The sequence below is a fragment of the Carettochelys insculpta genome, chromosome 7 (genome assembly GCF_033958435.1).
Source record: "Carettochelys insculpta isolate YL-2023 chromosome 7, ASM3395843v1, whole genome shotgun sequence".
Classification (NCBI taxonomy): domain Eukaryota; kingdom Metazoa; phylum Chordata; order Testudines; family Carettochelyidae; genus Carettochelys; species Carettochelys insculpta.
Window position 1 is genome coordinate 16,432,489 of NC_134143.1, and position 22,202 is coordinate 16,454,690.

At 44.6% G+C, this 22,202-nt stretch overlaps 1 protein-coding gene across 1 annotated transcript in view; it reads left to right on the forward strand.

The window, feature by feature from the left end:
* Positions 1–1,427: 1,427 nt before the first annotated feature.
* The window catches only part of ANXA11 (annexin A11), a 52,822-nt gene continuing 32,047 nt past the window's right edge, over positions 1,428–22,202 (forward strand). Inside the window, exon 1 of the mRNA XM_075000068.1 lies at positions 1,428–2,221. The gene's annotated coding sequence lies outside the window, so the exon portion shown is untranslated. The remainder of the gene's footprint in view (positions 2,222–22,202) is intronic.

Sequence of the window (22,202 nt, forward strand, 5' to 3'; positions counted from 1 at the left end):
AAAAAAAGGCATAACGAGATCCAAGATGTGCTGCAGCTCAAACAGGTCTGATGAGTTTGCTGCAGAGTTCATGGTATGAAGTTTTCTGAGCTGTGTTATCAGACCCTCATTGTGATTCCAGCTAGCCTTCAAAACTCTTGTTCCAGCATCTGAGGCCCCAGCTGTTGGCATAGTCTCATAATGCCAGCTGAATGGCAGTTAAAGGAATACTCAGGGCCCTAGTGTGGAGAACAGCTATTTCCTGGATGAAAAGGTGTAAGAGATGTTTGCAAAATAACCCTGCCACTGCAATATTTTCTAAACACAATGAAAAGCCTGCAGCTACCAGACCCATACTGTACCAATCTCTTGGGAGCAGAGCCACTCTTCTGTTCTGCCTTTGTAAAGCTTAGTACAGTGGGAACAGAAACACAAAGGCAGGGAGATGTGTCTGTGTGTGTGTGTCTGCGCGTATTACTGCAAAAGAAATAAGTTACTATCCATTGTAAAGGCCAGGTAACTGTGGCCATTCAGTGAAGTGTAGATAGCGACATAGGCATGATACCCATTGACGTGAAGTTGCCTCTGTAGATTATTAACCAATTTAGATTATTACTGAAGCCAAATTTACAGTATTGCATTTGCAAATGAGCTCCCATTCAGCTGTTTCTCTTTGCAATCAAATTTTGAAGCTTTTATTTATTTATTTATTTATTTTGATGAAGGCTAGCTACTTTTAAATCCTTTTCTGAATGTCCAGGGAGGTTAAAGTGTTCCCTAACAGCTTTATGTCTGTTCCCTTCCTTGATGTCTGATTTGTGCCCATTTATACTTTGATGCAGAGACTGTCCTGTTTGTCCACTCTGCATGTCAGAGAGGCATTGCTTGATGGCACATATCATAGTAGTGGATGTGCAGGTGTATGAACCCCAATGGTGTGGCTGATGTGCTTAGATCTTGTGGTGGTGTCACTTGTATAGCTATATGGACAAAGTTGGCAATGGGGTGTGTTGCAGGGGTAGTTCCTGGCCATAGAAACTCAGTTATCTTCTTACATCTCTGCCTGCCAGATGAAGTCGGTCTTTGTCCACCACAGCTTACGCTACAAAAAAATCTGTTAGTCTACAGAGCGCCACAAGACTTCTTGTTCTGTTTGCACCTGCCTTTATATTCCCCCTCCAGTTCCTCATGACCAAGCAAAGCTTCTATCCTCATTAATCCCTTAGTCTCAAAGGTGCTCCAGGACTCCTGCTATGGGTTTCTTTCTGATCCATGTTTGGGGCAGCTACTGTGGCACTGTAAAGAATGATTACTGCTTGGAGGGTGCAAAAACAGGTGTGGTAGGAGTCCTGAGTAGTTCTCAACTTTGCATAAAGCAGTGCTTCTAAAACTATTGTAACCCCAGAGGCACTGAGACCATATACCAGGGACAGTAACATCCCTGCTCTGCAGCCTTGGAGGAGAAGCAGCTGGCCTTTAGCTCGTGGGGTAGAGCACAGGGCTTTAGCCCCTGGGGTCATAGATTCAATCCCTTCTGCTGAGGGCCGGGTCTGCTGGCGTTGCAGGATGTTCTGCGGAGCCCTGGTGGTCCATGAGCAGGGCAGAGGAGTGCTGCCGGTGGTTGGAAAAATAGCTGGTGTTATTAAAACCAGACGCAACGTTACTACTTCCGCGCTCGGATACCGGATTCAGTCGCTTTGTTTTGGTTGTGCTGCACAGGCCGCGGGCTCGCTTGCGGGGGCGGGGTCTGACAACGATTTGGGTGGGTGGTCCGTGGTCTCAAACATGTTCAGAAACACGGTTCCGGAGGGCTGCTAGGCGGAGCCAAACGCCGGGCCGGGCCGGAGGGACCCCTCAGCGGACAATTAGTTTGTTCCTGCTCCAGCGGCGGTTGCGTAAGACACCCGGCAGTGCCCGCTCGGGGAGGAGGAGGAAGCCGCTAGGAGGCGGCGCAGGCCCCCGCGCTCACTTAGTCACTCGCCTGCTGGAGGTTCTCTAGCCGCGCCCAAGCCCCTGCGTCAGCCGGTGCAAGAACCCCCGGGCGGCTGCGGCAGGAGCGCTGCGCCCGAGCGGAGCAGTCCCCGGGCGTTCCAGCGCGCAGCGGCCGGTGCTTCGCCTCGCCTCGCCTCTCCTCTCCGCCCAGGGGCGCCAGCCGCGGCTCCTCCTCCTCCTCCTCCTCCTCCTCATCCAGCGCCCGCGGCAGCAGCGGCCGCCTCGGCTTGCGTAGAGCCCCGCGCCCCAGGTAGGAGCGAGCGAGCGAGCGGGCTGGTGGGGCCGGGCTGGCAGGCGAGGGGGGGACAGCGACGCGGGCCGCCCCTCTTCTCAGCAGCTGCTGGGGCGCGGGGAAGCCGGGCAGAGCCCCTGAGTTAGGGCGGTTCCTGGGGGGCGGGCGGGGGCGGCTCTGCAAACCCTTAGGGCGCGGCCGGGCTGCAATCGACGCGCGTGTCAGTTTCGCTGCTGGCGGAAGGGGCAGGGAGCGGAGAACTGCCCCGGGTACGTACTGCTCCCGCCCACGCTCTGCGACGCCGCTTTGGGGCCCTGGCGAGCCGGCTGGCGGGTAGAGAGAAACAGCTTGTTGGGCAGTTGTTGTTAAATATTACCTCGGTCAGAACTGGCCTTTCACTTGCCGCAGGCGCTTCCTCTTCCACCAGTTCCCTCCCAAACCTGCCACCGGCCTTGCTCTGAGGTGTGCGGGACCTTGCCACAAAAGCAGCTCTGTCCCTGTCCCCTTGAACCGCTCTCGTCTGGTAACATCCCTAATCCACCCTGATTCTAGGCAGCCACATGACCACTTACCATGGGTGTGACCAAACTTCCTGGGGTCCCGTAAAGTTCGTTTGCAGCCACCGACCTTCTCTGCTGTAATTTACCCCTAAATGTCTTATTCTAAGAGCCCAGTAAGCAGTGGAAATGTTGGTAGTGCTGCTAGACGATATTGACCTCCTGTAGTCTGGCAAATTCTTTCCTCCAGCACTGGTCAGGTTACCAGGGTGCCAGACAAGAGGGGTTCAACCTGTTGTAGTATTTTTGTTGTCTTTTGCCCTGGTTGTTTATTGCAGAGAAATCCATTCTGAAGTATGCACAAGGCCTGTAAGCTGCCCATTTACTAGGCAGTTGGTGTGACCTTTGCTATTTTTGGATTGCTGGGAAGTGCCTGTTTTGAATGTATAATAAACTTGATGGGGAAACTCTTGAAGCTGCCAGATTCATAATCTGATCCACCCTGAAATATATAGAAACTTGCAAAAAAATAACTCACTCTGTATCCTGGAAGGCTTGAGTGTCCACAAAACCAGCATTGCAACATTAGATAAAAATTAAAAATATCTTCTGAGTGACCTGACCACAATGAACTTGATTCCTGTGTGGGTGTAACACCTGCCTACCTTGAATGTGATCATCCTGATGTCCTTCTGTATTTCCTCGTGAGTCTAAATGGGCATGCTATTGAAATTTATATGGAGTGCTCTGTGGACAGTGTTCTTGTTTATTTTAATACCTTGCCCACTCATGAATGTAGGAGGGTGAACATACCAGAACACTGCTGCTATTTATCTGCTGAACCACAGGTAAAAATAGATGGACTTACATATTTACAGTTTGCTTTCAATAGGTGCACCTAAATGAAATGTAGCGACCTGTATGAGTTAGGCCACCTTCTTGGACATGCTTGTATGAGTGCTTAACTTTTAGCCTGTAAGTAGTTCTGTTGACATTGGCGTTCTCAAATTAAAGATGAGCACTTGCATTATTCTGCTCCCCCGTCCCACCTTGCTAGGATGTGTTTATATGAAGAGGTTTTACCAGGAAAATACTTTCTCCCATTCTGCCATAGAATTGATGCACTTGTGACCCAAATCTATCCTCACTTTCCTTTGAGTATTTGGGTCTGCTGTGTACTGTAACAAAAAGCTTTGTTTTATCATAGAATTCTAGGGCTGGATGGGACTACGTCAAGCTGGAACTTAATCTCTAGGGATAGAGATTCCACCTCTTCTCTTGGTAACAAATTTCGGTCCTTTACCACCTTCCTGGTGAAATAGTTTTTTCTAATATCCAACCTACACCTGTCCCTCTGTATCTTCAGACCATTGCTCCTTGTTCTGCTCTCTGTCACTATTGAGAACAGTCTCTCTCCATCCTCTTTCAGACCTATTTATTTATCTCTTCACATTCAGTGTTCAGAATGGAGAGAGGTGAATAACCATGTCTCTGAGGTCTGTACGGGAACCAGTACTATTTAACGCAGTCATAAATGATCTGGGAAAGGGGTATAAACAGTGAGGTGGCAAATTTTGCAGGTGATACAAAATGAGTCAAGATAGCGAAGTCCAAAGCAGACTGTCATGAGTTAAAAAAGGGGATCTCATGAAACCACATGACTGGGTAAAAAGTGGCAGATGAAATTCAGTGTTGATAAATACAAAGTACTGCACTTCGGAAAATAATCTTTACTATATGTACAAAATGGTAAGGTCTTAATTAGATGTTACCACTCAAGGAAGAGACAGATCTTAGTCATTGTGGATAATTCTCTGAAACTATCTGCGCATTATCCAGAGGGAGCTTTTTTGACTAATGGAGTATTAAGAACCATTAGGAAAAGAATAGATAATAAGACAGACGATATCATATTGCCTTTATATAAATTCGTGGTACAACCACACTTGAACACTCCGTAGATCTGGTCCCCCTCCGAAAAGAGAGAGATTGGAATTAGAAAAGGTACACAGAAGGACAACTAAAATGATTAGGGGTATAGAACAGCTTCCGTATGAAAATAAGTGAATAAGATTGCAACTTTTCATTGTGGAAAAGAGACAACTAAAGGGGTATATGATAAAATTTGGACTGGTGCAGAGAGACTGAACAAGGAAATGTTATTTAGTCCTTTACATAGCATAACAGTTGCAGGGGATGAAGTTAGTAGGCCGTGGGTTAAAACAAAAGGGAGTAATTTTTCACACAATGCACAGTCAGTCTGTGGAACTCCTTGCCAGGGGATGTTGTGAAGGCCAACATTGTAACAGAGTGCAAAAGAGAACTGCGTAAGTGCACAGAAGGTAGATCCATCAGTAGTCAAGCTAGGCTCTGAGTGTCCCTAACCTCTTTTTGCCAGAAGTGTGGAGTGGGCAGCAGCAGATGGGTAACTTTCTGCTCATTCCCTCGGAGGCAACTGGTATTGGCTGCTGTTGGAAGACAGGATACCAAGCTACATAGACCACGGATCTGACCTGGTATGGTCATTCTCATGTGCTGTGTTCTTATTCATGCTGGGCATGCCTCGAGCTCTGCTCGAGATAGAACCTAAACATAGTGCTATGTCAGTGGTGGTACATGTGGCCATTTAGGCTGGAGTACAATCCTGCCCAACCCCCAGCTAGATTCTGGGGTTGGAAGCCCAAGATGTTGCCCATGCTGCTGTGGCACACTGCTCTCTGTAGACACTAAGACTGCTACCTGTGTGTGAGCTGGGAGATGCATATCCCAGGTCCAATGGAGCCAGAGAAACCAATCGGATTAGTGGGAATCCCTGTTACGGGGTGAATCATAGAACACTAGAACTAGAAGGGACCTTGAGAGGTCAGTGAGCCTAGTCCCCTGCCCTCGTGGCAAGACCAGGCACCATCCAGCATATAGGGGAAGGGTCTGTTGTCTCAAGAGGGGGATTGAAATGATGCTTCAGGAACTGAGGGGAAACTGCATTGGGGCAAAAAGACAAGGCAGAGTGCATGGCAGTTCTCACCCTCAACCCATAACAATATAAATAAAAACACAACTGCTATTGGGTGTGCTGCCAAAAATGTCCTAGGCCAAGCCTTAAAGTACATAGAAGGCCATTTTCTCTGTTTGCAGTGGAGTTATGCCAGCAGAGAACTTGGCCTTGCATCTCTCTGCCTTCCTTATTGAGCAAGGCAGAGCTCCCTCACTTTGAAGGCACTGCAGCTCAAACCAGGCAACAAATATTGGGTAAGACTTTCAAATTATCTAAAGAGTAAGGTGCCTAGTTTCTATAACCTTTAGATGGAGAACAGGTACTGAGGTGCTTGGAAATCCCACTTGCTAATCCAGTGCCTCATAGTCATCCGAAGTCCTACATCATGAAAGCACGAGGTATGTCTGTCATCCTGTCCTGCACTGGCTCAACCAGAGCACAAACCCCAAATTGGTTAGATTTCACTAGCCAATTATCCTCAGGCACTCTAACTAGCCTTACACTGGAGTTGTCAGTGGTCCCATTGGGTATTTGGCTCTGTCTTTGTCGTAGATGATGTTTTTCACCAAAATCAGGACAATATTCAGGTTACCCCCAGTCCCAGAGAGCAAGTCACTTACTCCGGGCCAGTTGTGCTTTAGATTTCATACCAAAAACAATGCTTGTAGTAGATAATATAATAAGATGAGTGACTGACTAAGAAAAGGGAACGGCGGGGTGTTTGCAGGGTTAAAGCAGGGAAACAGAGAGAAACAAAAATGGGTTCAGATTGTAAATTTCCAAAAGTAAACTTCCAACAAGCAAGGTTTGTATGTCCTTTTGGACTAACCCAGTCTAAACACTGGGCATCTTATGCTTAGTAATCAGAGTTCAAACAGAATAAAATACTGTGTACGTTTCCTCCTTGTTAGGACTTTTTATTCCATTCCACCTTGTGCTTTGAGTTGCAAGTTGGGCTGTTGGGAGGAATTCACTCGCACATCTCCTCTTCCTGCAGGGAGGGGAGGAGGAAGGAAGCACTTAGTAAAGTCTTCTGTCCTCTGATGTTCCACCATGGTTTTTCTGGTAGTGTTGGCCTTCTTTGGTTGGGCAGGGGACAACACCTCTGGCTGGAAACTAATGTGCTACACTCAGGGTTGGCCTATACTAGGCAGGTAGGTAGATTGCAAATAGGCAGTTATCGCTGTGGCAGTTGTCTGGCTAGAATTAACTTATCTGCAATCTACTTACCCGGCCATCCTCACTGGGGAAGGTTGATACGAGAGTTTCTCCCATCAGCCTCCCTTACTCCTCATGATAGTGAGGATTATAGGTGTCAGCTGCCCACCCTGGTAGGTTAATTTCTCACGTCTCCACTAGGCACGCAAAGTGGAACCCTGGAAGATTGACCTTGAGCAAATTGGTCTTCTGGGTAATGTAGACATTACCTCGGTGCTCCTCTTCGGTTTTGTCACCGAGCTATTACAAACACTTCAGTATTACCTTATAACATGGCACGCAGAGGGAGCTCAATGCATGCAGCAACTTACAACTGTTTTATAAAAGGCTAACCACTTGTTTGAATTGTGATACCTCTTTGAAGAATGTTAACACTCAAAGGAGCCAGACTGGGTCCAGCTGTGCATTTGTCTCAAATGAACACTGACTTGAGGGCCTGGGTCTGAGCTAGCTGGTCTGCATTCACCACAGTGTTAAATGTAACACAATGATTTATTGAAAGTACACCTGTGGAGTGGGGTTAAAGTCATCAAAACAGTTCTGCATATACTATGATACTGAAAAGAGAGCCACTTAATGACTGTAAAACAAAACAGCAGTCCTGTAGCACTTTAAAGACTAACAAAATAATTTATTAGGTGATGAGCTTTTGTGGAACAGACCTGCTTCCAGATCTGAGGAAGTGGGTCTGTCCCATGAAAGCTCATCACCTAATAAATTATTTTGTTCATCTTTAAAGTGCTGCAGGACTGCCTCTTTGTTTTGTGAAGATACAAACATGGCTACCTCTGTGATATTGAATGATTATGTGGTTTGGAAAAATAGCTTGGGGGCTTGTGGGAGAGCAGAGTTAGCATAAGAATCTGCATATCAATTATTTGCTTCAGCTCAAGCCCACAGAGTATTTTATTTACAAGTTCCTAACAAGTGAGTGTAAACGTAGCCTCTGGCGGACCATTTACAGATTTTGCTTTTGGGCTGAGGTAGCATGGGATAAACTCTTATTATGATACAGAGAGGGCAAGAGGGAAGCTCTGGTTAGGGTGTTAGTCTGATGTGACAGTAGCTGTGATAGTAACAGGCCTGCTGAGAACTCTACACCAGGGCTTATCCTTACTCATCAGTGCAGTGTATAGGAAATCCTGGGTCAGCTTCAGATAAATTCTTAGATAAAAGCTTATCCTGAATTAAATCTGAAAGTGAGTAATACACACAGTGCTCTTCCTCTCCTGATATTTCATATGAAATTACACTCATTTTACAGTACTCCTGGACCTTCCTTTCTCACTGTTACTTCACACACTCTCCATTGTGGGCATTTAGCTGTGTTTATTTGAGCTCTGTGGAGAAATAATGAAGGCCTTGACCAGTGGTTAGGGAGAGCTTGGGGTGACTTGAAAGGCAATTTGGGCTTGTAAAATAAGTATAAAAATTAGATGTTAAAGTAAGCAATGGAGCAGCTTAAACATCTTCACGTGTTTTGGCCAGATAGCTTGGTGGTTTGAGCATTGGCCTGCTAAACCCAGGGGTGTGAGCTCAATCCTTGAGGGTGCCCTTTATGGACGTTGGGCAAATAGATTTAAAAAAAAAAAAAAAAAAGGTGCTTAGCCCTGCTAAGAGGGCAGGGAACTGGGCTCAATGACCTCCCAAGGTCCCTTCCCGTTCTATGAGGTATGATGTGGTGACATTGCTTAGATCTCCCCTGTAATAAGCAGGGGAACAACTTTGCCCCTCTTTCAGTTGTTGCTCTTTGCTCGGAGTGCTGTGTCATCAGAATAATGGTGATTCGAAATGTGCTGGGAATGACATGACGTTTGATACTAACACCAGGTGTCCCAAAACAGAGCCTGCTAGACTTTTTACTGTCTACAGAAATTATCTAGTGGCAGAAGGCACTAATAAATAATGTATTGATGCTGAGATGACTACCTTTATGTACCTTTAATAATAGTCCAATATTGGCTCTTCAGCATATTGGCTAAATGGTTTGCTGTTGACCTAAATGACGCAGACCTCATTGTATTTTTCAGCTTCTCCGTTATGCAAATACTGTATTTCCCTTCGGGCAGCTGCTGGAATAAAATACCTGCTGTGCTGCAGGTATATAGGTAGTGAAAAGAGAAGCAGTAAATATTTGGAGCATGTTGCATCCACTCTTTCTTAATTCTAGATTTTGCCTCTGATTTTAATTATCTAAACTGCAGCTTCCTCTGAGCGTTGACAGCTACTTCTCTCAACAATGGATTTGCCTTTTTAAAGGGAGGAATCCCTTGTGATTGGGGTATCCATGCAGCAAATATCTGCAACAAGCAGCAGAGCTGGTCTGGGTGCATCTGCTCTAAGGGAATTTGTTTCCGTGTTGCAACAGAAGCCAACCATGTGCTTGCTGTACTAGTGCTACACAATTAGTGTAGATGGGGCTCAGGTATTTTGTCATGGGAACTTGGTCTGAACAGGCTTTCTTTAGATGGTGGTAAAAGCACCAGCGCCCTCCCTACAGCAGTACCTATCTAAAGCTGGCCAAAATGTCTCAAATAGTTTGTTAGACTGAAACATGCAGTTCCAGTTGATCCAAAACTGTTCTGCTTTTTTAAATACCAAGGATTTTGGCCATTCACAGCATGACCGGTGGATGGTGTAATGGTGGTAGTGGTGAAGTAGGTTGAGGTTTGACTTTCTCACTGTGCAACAAGCCCAAAAGAGGCTTTTTTGATTCACCCAAAATTCCCCAATATTCAGATATTATCTTCTCAGCAAGGCATTGGCTTGTGATACCACCTTCTCTCACTTAAGCCACTGTGCAGCCATCAAAGGGGAACAATGGAAGGTGGTCCTTGGATACCAAGACTAGACCCAATTTCCTTGCAGCTCAAGGCTGTTTTGAGGCATAGTTTTAGTTTGTTCCGTTAGAGAATTAAAAGCCAAATACTGTATAATGTTTTTAGATAAATGTATAGAATTCCCAGTCTGGGATTTTGGTTTGGGCTAATACTTAGTAACCATGTTCAGCCAGCATACACAGTGTTATTTATAAAGAGACTCTTCCCCCTTGAAAATCACTTTCTTGGATGAAAATAATGTACCTGTGATAGCTATAAGTACCAAATTACCTGCCACATTTGTCAGAATTTTGGATTATAATCAGCCTGGACCCCATTAAAGCCATTCAATTTCTCCATTGCTGAAAAGACTCATAAAATTGATAGAGGAATTTTTATGGAATAATGATATAAATCTGGTGATGATATAGAAAGGGGGCGGCCTCAGAAATGATACATGCAGGCTTGGAAGCATTAGATGTTGTTGGCAAATGTCAGTACTGTAGAGTAGTGGTTTCCCTGCTCCTGACAGGAGTGGCTGCTGCCCTGGTCAGTTTCTTGGCTCCTCCCAGTTGTCCAAAATTTCACTGACTTGAGGGTTGCGAGAACACAACCCCTGCATGAGTCGGGGGTCTACTGTAAATACTGATTTCACCACTTACACACAAACTGAGGCTATAGCAACAATTTTCTTAATGTGCTTGGGAGCTTGATAAGAGTTGAAATCCAGTAACTCAGACTTTTTGGAATTAGGCTTTTTACAAATTGCCTAGCAAGTGAAGAGGGGGAAAAGAGGTATAATTTGTTGACTCGATATTGATGCTCTGTGTTCTGACACGTGATTTTGACAACTTGTGTTTTAATGGTTTATAAAACTTCAACTTTTTGAATTTGTGTATGTCATTAGTCATTCCTTCCCCCATGCTTGGTCTTGTCAAATCTAGCTGGACTCTTGTAGAGCACATTCACATATTTATACTGCATAGAATTCACAAGTACACCTTCTACAAAGATCTCCTCCGGCTCCAACAGATTCAGTGGTTCAGACCCCAGGGTATTCTGAGTTCTTCTGGCCTGGGGTAAGGGGATATACATATACACATAGCGAGTTGATCATAATGCTCTGTCTTCTATGCACTGAAAAGTAAGGACAATATTTATATTCTGGTTGACATTTTATAATTATATGGTATTTTATAATCACTCATTTCTCTGTGTGTGCTGTGACTCTGATTTTTATATATGATTTTATAAGCAAGTGGTTTTTAAGTGAGGTGAAACTTGGGGTGAGGGAATGGAAGACAGATCAGACTCCTGAAAGGGGTACACTGGTCTGGAAAGATTTGAGAGCCACTGTGGTTTCCCGAGGGAGGGAGGGGGAGAGAGGGGGGGGGAGAGAGAGAGAGTGTGTGTGTGTGTGTGAGAGAGAGAGAGAGAGAGAGAGGGTATTGTTGTATTTGTATTTCCCCCTTCTTTTGCAGTCTCTGGAACAGACATACCAGTATTTTTCAATGGAAGTTTTGAAAGGCTTCTGTTTTTGGAGTTTATTATTTCCCCTGAGCTAGGTGGAGAGAAACTCTGAACCCTTGGGCCTGAGAGAGTGGCTGTTACATTCTCTTCTAGGACCACACCTTAGAAGTTTTGTTACACAATAAACAAAGCAATGGTTTGTAAAATACAAATTGCTATCATCACTAGTCATGTTTGTTTTTCTTTTTTAAGACAACTTAAACATAACACTGCATTTTCTTGTGTTTGGGATATCATACCAACCCATCTCCCTGCTCCCAAAAGCAAGCAAGCAAACCAACCAACCCAGAGCCAGGTTATTTTAGTTCTGTTTGTCTCTTTCTTTGAAAAAGCTTACTCAGACTAAGACAAAAGGGCTATGTATTGAGGCTGACATTTTATAAGGTTTGTGTTGTGTTGGACGTACATTTTTACTACAAAATATTCTAAACCTCCAAGGAGTAATTGACCTCCTGAAGAGACCAAAAGAAGTTGTTCTACTTGTAAACTGAGAGATGGAATTAGTTGACGTATGGGCGCTGGGTGAAGAAATTGGAAGCTTGTAAAGACGCAGTTAAAAGCTTTGGTATTTGCTGTCCCCCATTATGGATTTAGAGACTTTTTAATAAACTAAGAGCTTGTCTTCTTGGTGCTTTTATCTCCTGTAGAACTGTGTTTCTTAAACCTTTTGAAGCCATGAAACTCCAAACAATAATAATTTTTTTTTTAATGTGGAAACACCTATGAACATTTTCTTAAATAATTGTTGTCAGAACAAGAAAAAACAAACAGCAACATAGACACCGAAACCAAAATGAAGTAATTTAATTAGGTGTTGTAGCAATAAAGAAGCAACATTGTATCTGGTTTGAATAACTGAAAATATAGACCCTCAGTGTATGTGCCTGGGAATTGTTCATGGAACACCAGTGTTCCACAGAACTCTGTGTAAGGAACTCCGCACTAGAGGAGTCTAAATTCTACAGCACTCCAGTCTGGTCCTCTAGGGCCCTGCTGGCATTCACTGTGTTCCCCGGTGCACACTAACATTGTCTCCCAAGCCCCCAGGAGCTGATCTATCCCCACACACACCAAACAGAATAATTGGAAAATGTATTCAGCTGCCTAATCGTGATGCAAACAACACTGGATCTGTGGAGTTAAAAGTTGGGCTCTTCTGTGGTTCGCAATCAAGAGCTGCTGCTGATGGGCTGTTCTGTATCGTGCAATTTAGGAGATGATCCCTTCCCCAGTAGGAAGAAAACGTTGCTTCTTCACGGAGAGAGAATAGAAGGGAAAGAGCGTATTACTGTTCAGGGCTTTGGTAGAATTGTTTCTTTTCTATTGTTTTATGCCTGCATCGCCACTCTGGGCTTGTCTGTGCTTTTTCTTAAACCCCTTTTTTTCTTGGGGGAAGGGGGAAACCTTGCATCCACACTGCAAAGCTTTTAATTCTGGAATATCAGGGCATTTAACTCCACCAAAACAAATAGCTTTTGCTGAGCCCCCCACCCCCCCTTCAGCTTTTGGAATTGACTGTGTGTACTAAGCAGAGCTAGTTACAACTTAATTGGACTCCGGGGAGGCATCCCATCATCGCTCTTATTTTGAAACTTGGCTGTCTAATGTGAACCCTCAATTTTGAAATGCCCTTGTGACTGATTGCTGCTCATACCTCTGCCAAGAGGCACATACAATGGTTTTAAGGACTTCCATTATATGTGCAAAAACATGTCTTAAGAGTCTTGTGTTCCAGGCACATTTGTTAAACAAGTTTTGCCAGATAAAGGCGTGCAGTTTTCTGGGCTGCCTGTGCTTATGTCTGAATCGAGCATTGTAAGCCAACAAAATGGAAGCCCATTTTGCATATGGAACCAGTGGGGGTGGAGGAAACCACAGGAAAGGACACACTGATGGACAAACAACTCGGGTGGGTGAGGTGCATTTCAAAGGTTTCCAGTTTTGTAACTGGGGGACAAGGGTGGCACGCGGTTTCCCTGCATGTTGGGAGTAAACCATCAGTGCAGTTAACATTGGAAATGCTGCAGGCTTTGGAAGGGACAAGACAGCTTTTTAGATCAGGAGTGGCCAACCCGCAGCTCTTGAGCTGCATGCAGCTCTTTAAGCAATTGAATTCTGCTGCTCCAGAGAGCCTCGCGCTGGGAATGCGTCTGCTGCTCTGCACACGTGCCCCATTGCTCGGTGGGAGAAGCGGGCGCTGACAGCAGCTCTGGGGTGACAGCAAGGGTGGTAGCAGCTCTGGTCTGTCACCAGTGTTGACTTAGAATGGCGTGGGGGTGTGCCTGGCTCTGGAGGAGGGGTGGGGGTTTGGGTTAGAGTGGAAGGGTGGGGTGCCTGGTTCTGGGGAAGGGCATTGATCCACATATCTTGTATCCATATATAGATGTACATTATGTCTCTATAGACAGAGTGAGGGAGAGAGATAAGATATATAATACCTGGCTCTTTGCTCTCTATCCACAGGCTCTTTGTCCCTAACTGATTGTCCACCCTTGTTTTAGCTCCCTGGTTTGCCTGTTTAGAGGTAATCTGAGACTCTAAGAAGCATGGTATGCCTCATGTTTTATATGTAACCATTTCTGTTCTCGCTTAGATCTTAATCTTTAAGAATAAACTTTTCATTGTTTTTACTATAAATATGTCTGTGTTGGAAAGTTATCAAGGACCTGATCCTGAGCTGTACTAGTCTAGCTGAATGTGTGCTAGCCCTTTGGGGATTGCAAGCCTTTTAATTTATGTGGGTGTCCTGTGACCTGGAATGGGTTGGGGGCTGGTGGGACCCGCAGAGACCTGAGCGTGGGTGGCTGGGAGCCAGAGGAACAAACCCTGCAAGTAAACCTGATATAACTGACTTTTGGTTTTAACGGACAGCCCCCCTCCATTAGTTTGTTATATTGAAGGCTTGCTCTAATTAGTATGGTATTCAAATGGCTGACACCAGGGTACTTTCCAACTCTCATGAAACTTGCAGCTCTGGGATAGATTTGTTTCTGATCACACTGTGGTCTGGTTTTGATCACTGAAAATCCCCAAGTACTAAACTAAAAAATAACGGAATCCTGTAAAAAGTTTGTCAGCAGTGGAGCTGCTTTATTGAAGAACCATTATACTGATTGCTGTCTGGTGAAAACAGTGTTTTCTTTCCCCCTGCTCAGACCTTGTTTTGACCAGGATTTGTAACTGTTGCTTCCGTAATTCCCCTGCTTTTCCCACCCCCTACATCCAGGACAGAAAATGTTGATATGTTTCCAAGGAAATAGTATAATGATGTGTGACTAAAATTAGCAAACTTCGGTGATGGTTTTTTTCCTCATTCTGCTCCAGTAGACAATTTATCATACCACTTAAAACATGAAGGGTTTTTTCTTAGGCAGATTCATTTTTGCTTTCCTCACTTACCATCTCACCGTTTGTTGAGGGCACCTTTGTGTAGGGAATTGCAGGGTCAGCGAATGAGATTGTAGTGCTTTTGAAGACTGATTATACATGCTCAGTAACCTTGGATGGAAGCCAGAAAGGTTCCCAAAGATAAACCATGAATGACGTGTTGTGCCCATGTCATAGGGGTTATGTCAAATCACAGATTGAGTCAATAGCTACACTTATCGCAATGGGCTTAAAATATTTGATTGTCATATTTACAGTTTAAAATGGGAGGGGATCTAGACACGTATTTGAAATCATTTGTAAAAATACATACCCCATGCTTTGGGGCAGCATTAAAGGACTCTTATCTGACATAATGAACATGATTTACGTTCAGTGAAGGGTGATCAGACAGCAAGAGTGAAAAATGAGGATTGGGGTTGGGAGATAAAGTGTCTACGAATACAAGGCCCTGAGTATTGAGACAGTTGTGATAACGGCATGCCTGTGGACCAGAAAAAATCTGCCTTGAAGAGAGTGATTAGATCTTTCTTAATCTCAGTTAGGTGATGTGATACTGAATGTGGCTTGTCCTCATCTACACTGACTGAGAAGTGGGTTCAGCATTCTAGTGTAATTTCATTATCCTAATGATATTCAAACATGAGAGAGTTCCGCATTGGGTTCCAGGCCTTAAACTCTGGTGCAAAGTGCTACTCTGTTCTTTGAAGTTTCTAATATCATCCTCCTCACCTTGGTATCTGAACAGCTGTCAGTAGTGCATTTAGTGATGTGACTAATGTCTGTCACATGTAGTTCTTTCTCTGTGGTCCTCTTTTCCAAGAGGACAATTGTGTGTCCGTTGCAGTGTTGTATCTGGAAGAGGGTTTTCCTAGTAGTGGTGGTAGGTTTGGGAAATGGACATGTTGTGGTGCATTACTGTTGAAATGTTCCTTGGACTTGGAGCCAGAGCTGTCCTTAGTTATATGCAGAATACACAGCTGCATAGGCTGCTGCTAAATTTAGGGCACCAAGTGCCATCAAATGTAGTGGTACACTAGGCAGCAGTATGTGTGTAGGTGGGACCCCGTCCAGGCACAGGGCCACCAGCAGAGCCCGGGGTGTCAGATGGGAACCCACATAAAATGTTGGGGTTCTGCAGAACACCCCCCCAGTTCTCACGCTATCACTTCTTTCCCTGATCATGCCCATTTCTCCCCACAGCCCTGAGAGCATCCCTCTCTTTTGTGGAACGTACTCGCCTCCATTCTGTCCTTCCCCTGTGCAGTGCAGTGCACAGTAAACTCTAAGTATGGCCCTGCTTGGAGCAGAAGGTGGAAGGAGTTGTGGTGGCACTCACTTACTAAGGGTATTCATTCCACAGTCTTGGGCCAGCCCCGTGGGAAGCGCTGTCTCCTGCGGTGCTGAGTTTTACCCTTAGGCAGTAAAGTTTCATTCGGCCTGAGAAGTGGAGCCCTCAGCCACGTTCCACATCTTGCAGCTTGAAGCAGTTGTGTGAAAATGCCAAGCCTGGGCCATGGAGCGTCTTGAAGATAAACACTGAGCCCTGGCGGGAGGGAATGGGCGGAGCTGGTATGTGCAGGACTCCAGTGCATAAGAGGCATGAGGGCAGGGTGACAGGCAGGGGGGGCACAGATAAAGTTGCTGTGGACCTCAGGCTACTGTGGTCCACTGAGGTGAAGGATGGCCACTCGTGGGCAACCTTCTATTTGTGGCTGCCCATCCCTGCTCTGTGGGAATGCAGCGTAGAGAGGTGAGGTGTGTGTGTTTGCGGAGGGAGGGATGTTAAATAAGAATGGTCCCTGTGTATGTGATACACAAGGGCAGATCCCAAACTGAGGTGACTTTAAGGAAAGCTGCTGGTAAAATGTGACAGAGTTGAAATCACATTTGGATACTTTCCCAGCAAAAGAGAGAGGGCCGAAGACAGCAGGGTCTTGAGAATTACAGTGCTGGTCCAATCCGGAGTTCTAGATTTTATTCCTGGTTTTGCCCTGACCTGCTGTGAGACTTTGACCAAATCACTTGGCCTGTGTGCTTCTCTCCCCCACCCCGGTCACCCTTTGTCTTGTCTTGTTCAGACCACAAGGTCTCGGGGACAGGGACTCTGTTTAGTAAAGGACACAAAAGGGCCTCAGGAGCTTGACTGCGTCCTTTAACCACTAGTATGATGCATATAATGTTAATTAGACTAAAAGGGACCTTATCACAAATATAGGTCATGATGTTCCTGTTTCATGCTCTTGAGCATGACATCTATGCCCAGTCAGTTCCAGCTGTGGGCACCCTGTGCAATTTTGTGACAAGCTTTCTACCAGTGTTACCGGCATATTTTCTAGTTTGTGCTGTAAGCTGCCTGTTCTGTGTTTACCCTTTTGCGTTTTGGTTCCATGCATATTGTAAAACAAATGCTGTTTTCCCATGATCCCTTTCAACCTCATCCATTGGTGGTGAGTTTACTTAGTGGGGAGTTGAACAAAGAGTAAGACATGTCCCTCCCATAAACCTCTCAAATATATGTTACAAGCTGTGTCTCTTACAGATAACTTCGTCTATTTAGTCTTAATTCTCCATAACAATCAAGGAGGTGCCTAAAAAAGTTTGTCTGAATTTTATGTCAAGTCAGGTAGGTTGTATTGCTAGGGTGGAACCTTGGATACAAACGGAAGCTGAACATCTGTACAGGGCTGAGAAGGACAAAGGGATGTGGGATGGTGACAGTAAACATTCTTAGTGTGGGTGTTTTTTTAAAAAGCAATGGACTTAAACTGCAGCAAGGGTGGTTTAGGTTGGACATTAAGAAAAAGTTCCTAACTGTCAGGGTGGTCAAACAGTGGAATAAATTGCCAAGGGAGGTTATAGAATCTCCGTCTCTGGAGATATTTAAGAACAGGTTAGATAGATGTCTGTCAGGGATGGTTTAGACGGTACTTGGTCCTGCCATTGAGGCAGGGGGCTGGACTCGATGGCCTCTCAAGGTCCCTTCCAGTCCTAATATTGTATGAGTCTATGAGTACACTCCTACTTCCTGTTTTTAATTTCTATGAGGCTTGGAAGGAATATCAGGTACTTCCTTGATATGTAATCTGTGGTGGCTTGAGCTAATGTAGACTTTGCAGTCTACCTGCCTCGTGCTCATTGTGTTGACACAATGGTGTATATTCTAAATCCTGTTTCAAATGCTCAGCTGTGAAAGGTTGAAATAGTGAGTTCTGGCACAACTTGAAATGAAATACTTCAGCATTTTTTCCTCACTGGGCATGCGTCATTCACTCCATGCACATGGCTGGGAAAGGTTAGGAACAGGGGGATAGAAGGATATGGGAATGTTTGGGGCAAATAATCTAGGCTATGTCTGCAACATTGTTTCGGAATACACTATTCCAGAAGATGTTTTCCAGAGGAGCTTATTTTGAAATAGCACTTCTGCATGTCAAAACAGCGCCCACACACAATAAAGCCTATTTCCAGTTACAGCCCCTCAAAGCACTATAGCTTATTTTGAAATAGCCCCTATTCCAAAATACCTGTTTTGGAATAGGCGCTGTTCCTCATAGAATGAGGTTTACAGAATTCAAGATAAGCTGTCCGCTATTTCAAAATAGCAGTTCTGCTGTTTAGACATTTGCAGTTATTTCTGAATAGTGGCCATTATTTCAAAATAACTTAGCTGTGTAAAAACACCCCTAGACAGAGAAATGTCTCAAGAAAATTTCACAGAGCGGGTAAGAAACTGTGGACAAATCCACTGTTGAAAGTGGAAAATTCAGGGTGCTGGTGGATAGGAATTGACTGGAAACCAACGTGCCATTGAAAGAAACATTATTCATGGCTTTTATAATAGTTATTTTCCCAAAGGGTTTAGAGGATTTTGTGTGACATACCTTGCATATTGAAAAATCCTGGCTTTTCTAATTGAAAATAACGTGGCTTCAGTAGTAGTCTTGCTTTTTGAGTCCCCTAAGGGTCTTTCTTAGTTTCTCTAATATAATCTATATGGAGATGCACATCTCATAGAATTGGAAGGAATCTTGGAAGGTCATCGAGTTCAGTCCCCTGCTCTCTTGGCAGGACTGAGCACCATTCCTTTCCACCCCCACCACCCTTTTTTACCCCCGTCCCATTTGCCCCAGATCCCTAAAACCTCTGTATGTTAATGCCAAAAACCTCTGTATGTTAATGGGCCTGTTCCATTTTCCAAAGACAAAGAGGACAGGGAGGAATAGAAACAGAGAGGGAGCCGTGCTAGTCTACGCACTATCAAAACAAAAAGCAGTCAAGTAGCACTTTAAAGACTAGCAAAATAATTTATTAGGTGAGCTTTTATGGGACAGACCTACTTCTTGAGACCATAGCCAGACCAGAACAGACTCAATATTTAAGGCACAGAGAACCAAAAACAGTAAGCAAGGAGGACAAATCAGAAAAAAAATCAAGGTGAGCAAATCAGAGAGCGGAGGGGTGAGGGAGGAAGGTCAAGAATTAGATTAAGCCGAGTATGCTGACGAGCCCCTGTAATGACTCAGAAGGTTCACATCCCGGTTCAAACCACGTGTTAATGTGCCGAATTTGACAGGGAGGATGAGAGAACAAAAAAAAAAGCGGGGGGGGGGGGGGGGGGGCAAAAAACCAACCAAACAAGAAAATGTTATAGCATTTCTTTCTCTAAATGCTGTTAGAAAAGGTCAAATTTTATTGCAAAGAACAAGTTAATATGCAACAAGAACCTGAGTCGCTAAACCATTTTTCTCATAATTTTTATGTGGCTTCTCTGGCTCTTACCCCACCCCACGTACTTTGGGCTAAACTCTTTCAGGTACACAGAGCTGTTGTGGCATTACTAGCTGTAACGGCTAAGCAGGCTTTGGAAGGTGTTCTGCCTGTGCAGGACAGCTCAGCAGGACAGCAACCAGAGTAGTGCGAAGGTGTGGTGTGCAGTTTCCCATGCCTGCTTGATGGTGGGACTGAGCTCATTCTGTTACATCTCCAAATTAATTAAACACTCTTGCTGTAGGGGGAGTATCCCCAGTTGTTGGCCTCTCTGTCTTCCTGTGTAAATACACAAGATGGACAAAAAAGATGTCCTTGGTAACTTCTCCAGGCACTGAAGAAAACCCTGCATCCAGCCTTGGTCAGAAGTCTTAAATAATAATATTTTGTTTGATGGAGGATGGTGGTATCGCTGGGACATCCTTTATATGGGAAGTATTTACATGGTCTTTTAGTCTGGAACTACCTCCAGTAAATGACACTTTTTTGGGATAAGACAATTTTGAAAAAGGGGCTTGGGTGTTTAGTATGTTTTGTATGATGTGGGTTTAAGCCCTTTTAACAGAGCTCAGGTTTCTTATGTGTCATTAAATTGTGGAGTGGTACAATGGCTTTCCAACAAAAACAAACGTTGCTGTGAATAACCTTCAGTCTGGGATGTTGTCTCTCTGTATTCCCCAAAAGGGGATACACGTGTTTTCCACCATAACTTGATGGTATTTGTCTTGGCAAAAAAATGGGCAGGGGAATCATCAGTGACTTGTTGGTGAGTATTGAAAACCTCCTTTACAAATCTGAGCTTTTATGCTCTGTTACCAGTAACATAGGAAGTGACATACCAGTGGAGCCAAACACTGTCCTTGCATGCGCATATCGCATTTCCATTAAAGTCAGTGGGATCTATGGGTTCGCATCAAAGCATGAGATTTGGTCCTTATCGCTCATCTAATGTGTGGGGTGTGAGCATGTTACTGGGTGTTTATTGCCCTGATTTGAGACCTAAGTTTCGTTACTGCACTTGCTGGTGAAATGATAAAAACAGAGAGTGGTGCATTTGTGATTAACTTTTTTACTTTGGTTCCTGTGTTGTAGCCATGTTGGTCCCAAGATATTAGAGGGACAAGGTGGGTGACTTAATATCTTGTATTGGGTCAACTTCTGTGTGTGAAAGGTCTTCTTCAGGTCTTGTTTATTATTTTGAACCTTTTGTGACTCTACTTTGAAACCTGTTTGCCAGTGTGAAAAAGACATGGTCTAGGCCAGTGGATCAAAAATGTAATCTCCTTATTTTTTCTTGTGTTTGTGTATTTTCCTCAGTGCCTGTGTTCATCACTCTGCCTGCTTCCAATAAATTAACTCAAAATCATTGGTATTTGGAGGGGAAAATAGTACTTAATAGAGCAATCTCAATTCCAGCTTCTTGAGATCTGATTTTGAGCAAGAGCATTGGGAGAATAAGAGTGTGTGTGGGGGGGGCGGGGGGCATGTTGTTTACTACTAATATTTCACACTGCTCCAGCACTTTTCTGGATTATCCTAAAACATGGAACAAACGTTGGACGAGGTAATTGTTTACCCTGGAAAAACTTGTATGGGTTGAAGAGAATACAGCAATTGTGACTCATGGATTTTTCTCTCCAGTCACCCCAGCTAGGCGGGGCGGAACTCATCCCTTCTGTGGGACTGAAAAATCCCTCAGGTACAAAATTTCACTGCTGTATCTGATTGGAAGGGCTCAGTTACCCTGTCCCTTCATCATCCTTTGCGTCAGGAAGTTTTTCTTTATGCAGCTCAGGGTAGGCCTGTGCAACTCCTTGCCAGAGGATGTTGTGAAGACCAGGACTTTCCCAGGGTTCAAAAAAGAGCTAGGTAAATTCATGGAGCTTGAGTCCTTCAGTGGCTATCAGCCGGGATGGGTGGGAATGATGTCCTTAGCTTCTGTTTGTCAGAGGCTGGAAATGGATGACGGGAGAGGGATCACTTTGATTACCTGTTCTGTTCACTCGCTCTGGGACATTTGGCATTGGCCACTGTTGGAAGACAGGATACTAGGTTAGATGGACCTTTGGTCTGACCCAGCATGGTCATTTTTATGTCCCACCTGAGATCAGGCGGGAAGTCCATGCTAACAAGACTGTGACAGTCAGGGTCACAATATCTGGAAATCAACTGATGGTAGTGGAGAGGGAGGAGCACCTCAGGGCCCAACCCAACCTGAAGCTGCTGAAGTCAGTGGAAGTACTCCCCTTGACTCCATTGGGCTTTCATTCTGCCAGAAGCTTCACCGATTCAAACGTCTTCTCTTCCCTGCCATTTTCAGTGTTCAGAGAAGATTTGTGGAGGGGGAAATATCTGAGTTTTGAGGGGAGTGAGCTGTGGAGAAAGTTCACAGCTTTGGTTCTAAGGGAGGGGGTTTCCTTATGAGCCCAAAAGTAGTAAGAGCATAATACTTTCACACATCTCCATTCCCTGATGAGCAATGCAACCAACTATGTTTTTCAGCTCACTGCATGATGTGGTTCTGTCAGCCCTTGATATTCTTGCTTTCCACATTTATCAGCCTGTGCTTAAGTTTGTGGTCCCATGTTGTGAAGTGCTAGGTACGCCTGTGATCGTTTCCCTCCCCACATGCTTTATAAAAATTGGCGTACGAATATAAATATGCGTAACTTGGTGATGCTTAGACAAAATACCTCATGTAACCTAGGTTAATATTAGGAAATTTTCCTTAATTTCCAACCTAAACTTCTCTCGCTGCAATTTAAGCCCATTGCTGCTTGTCC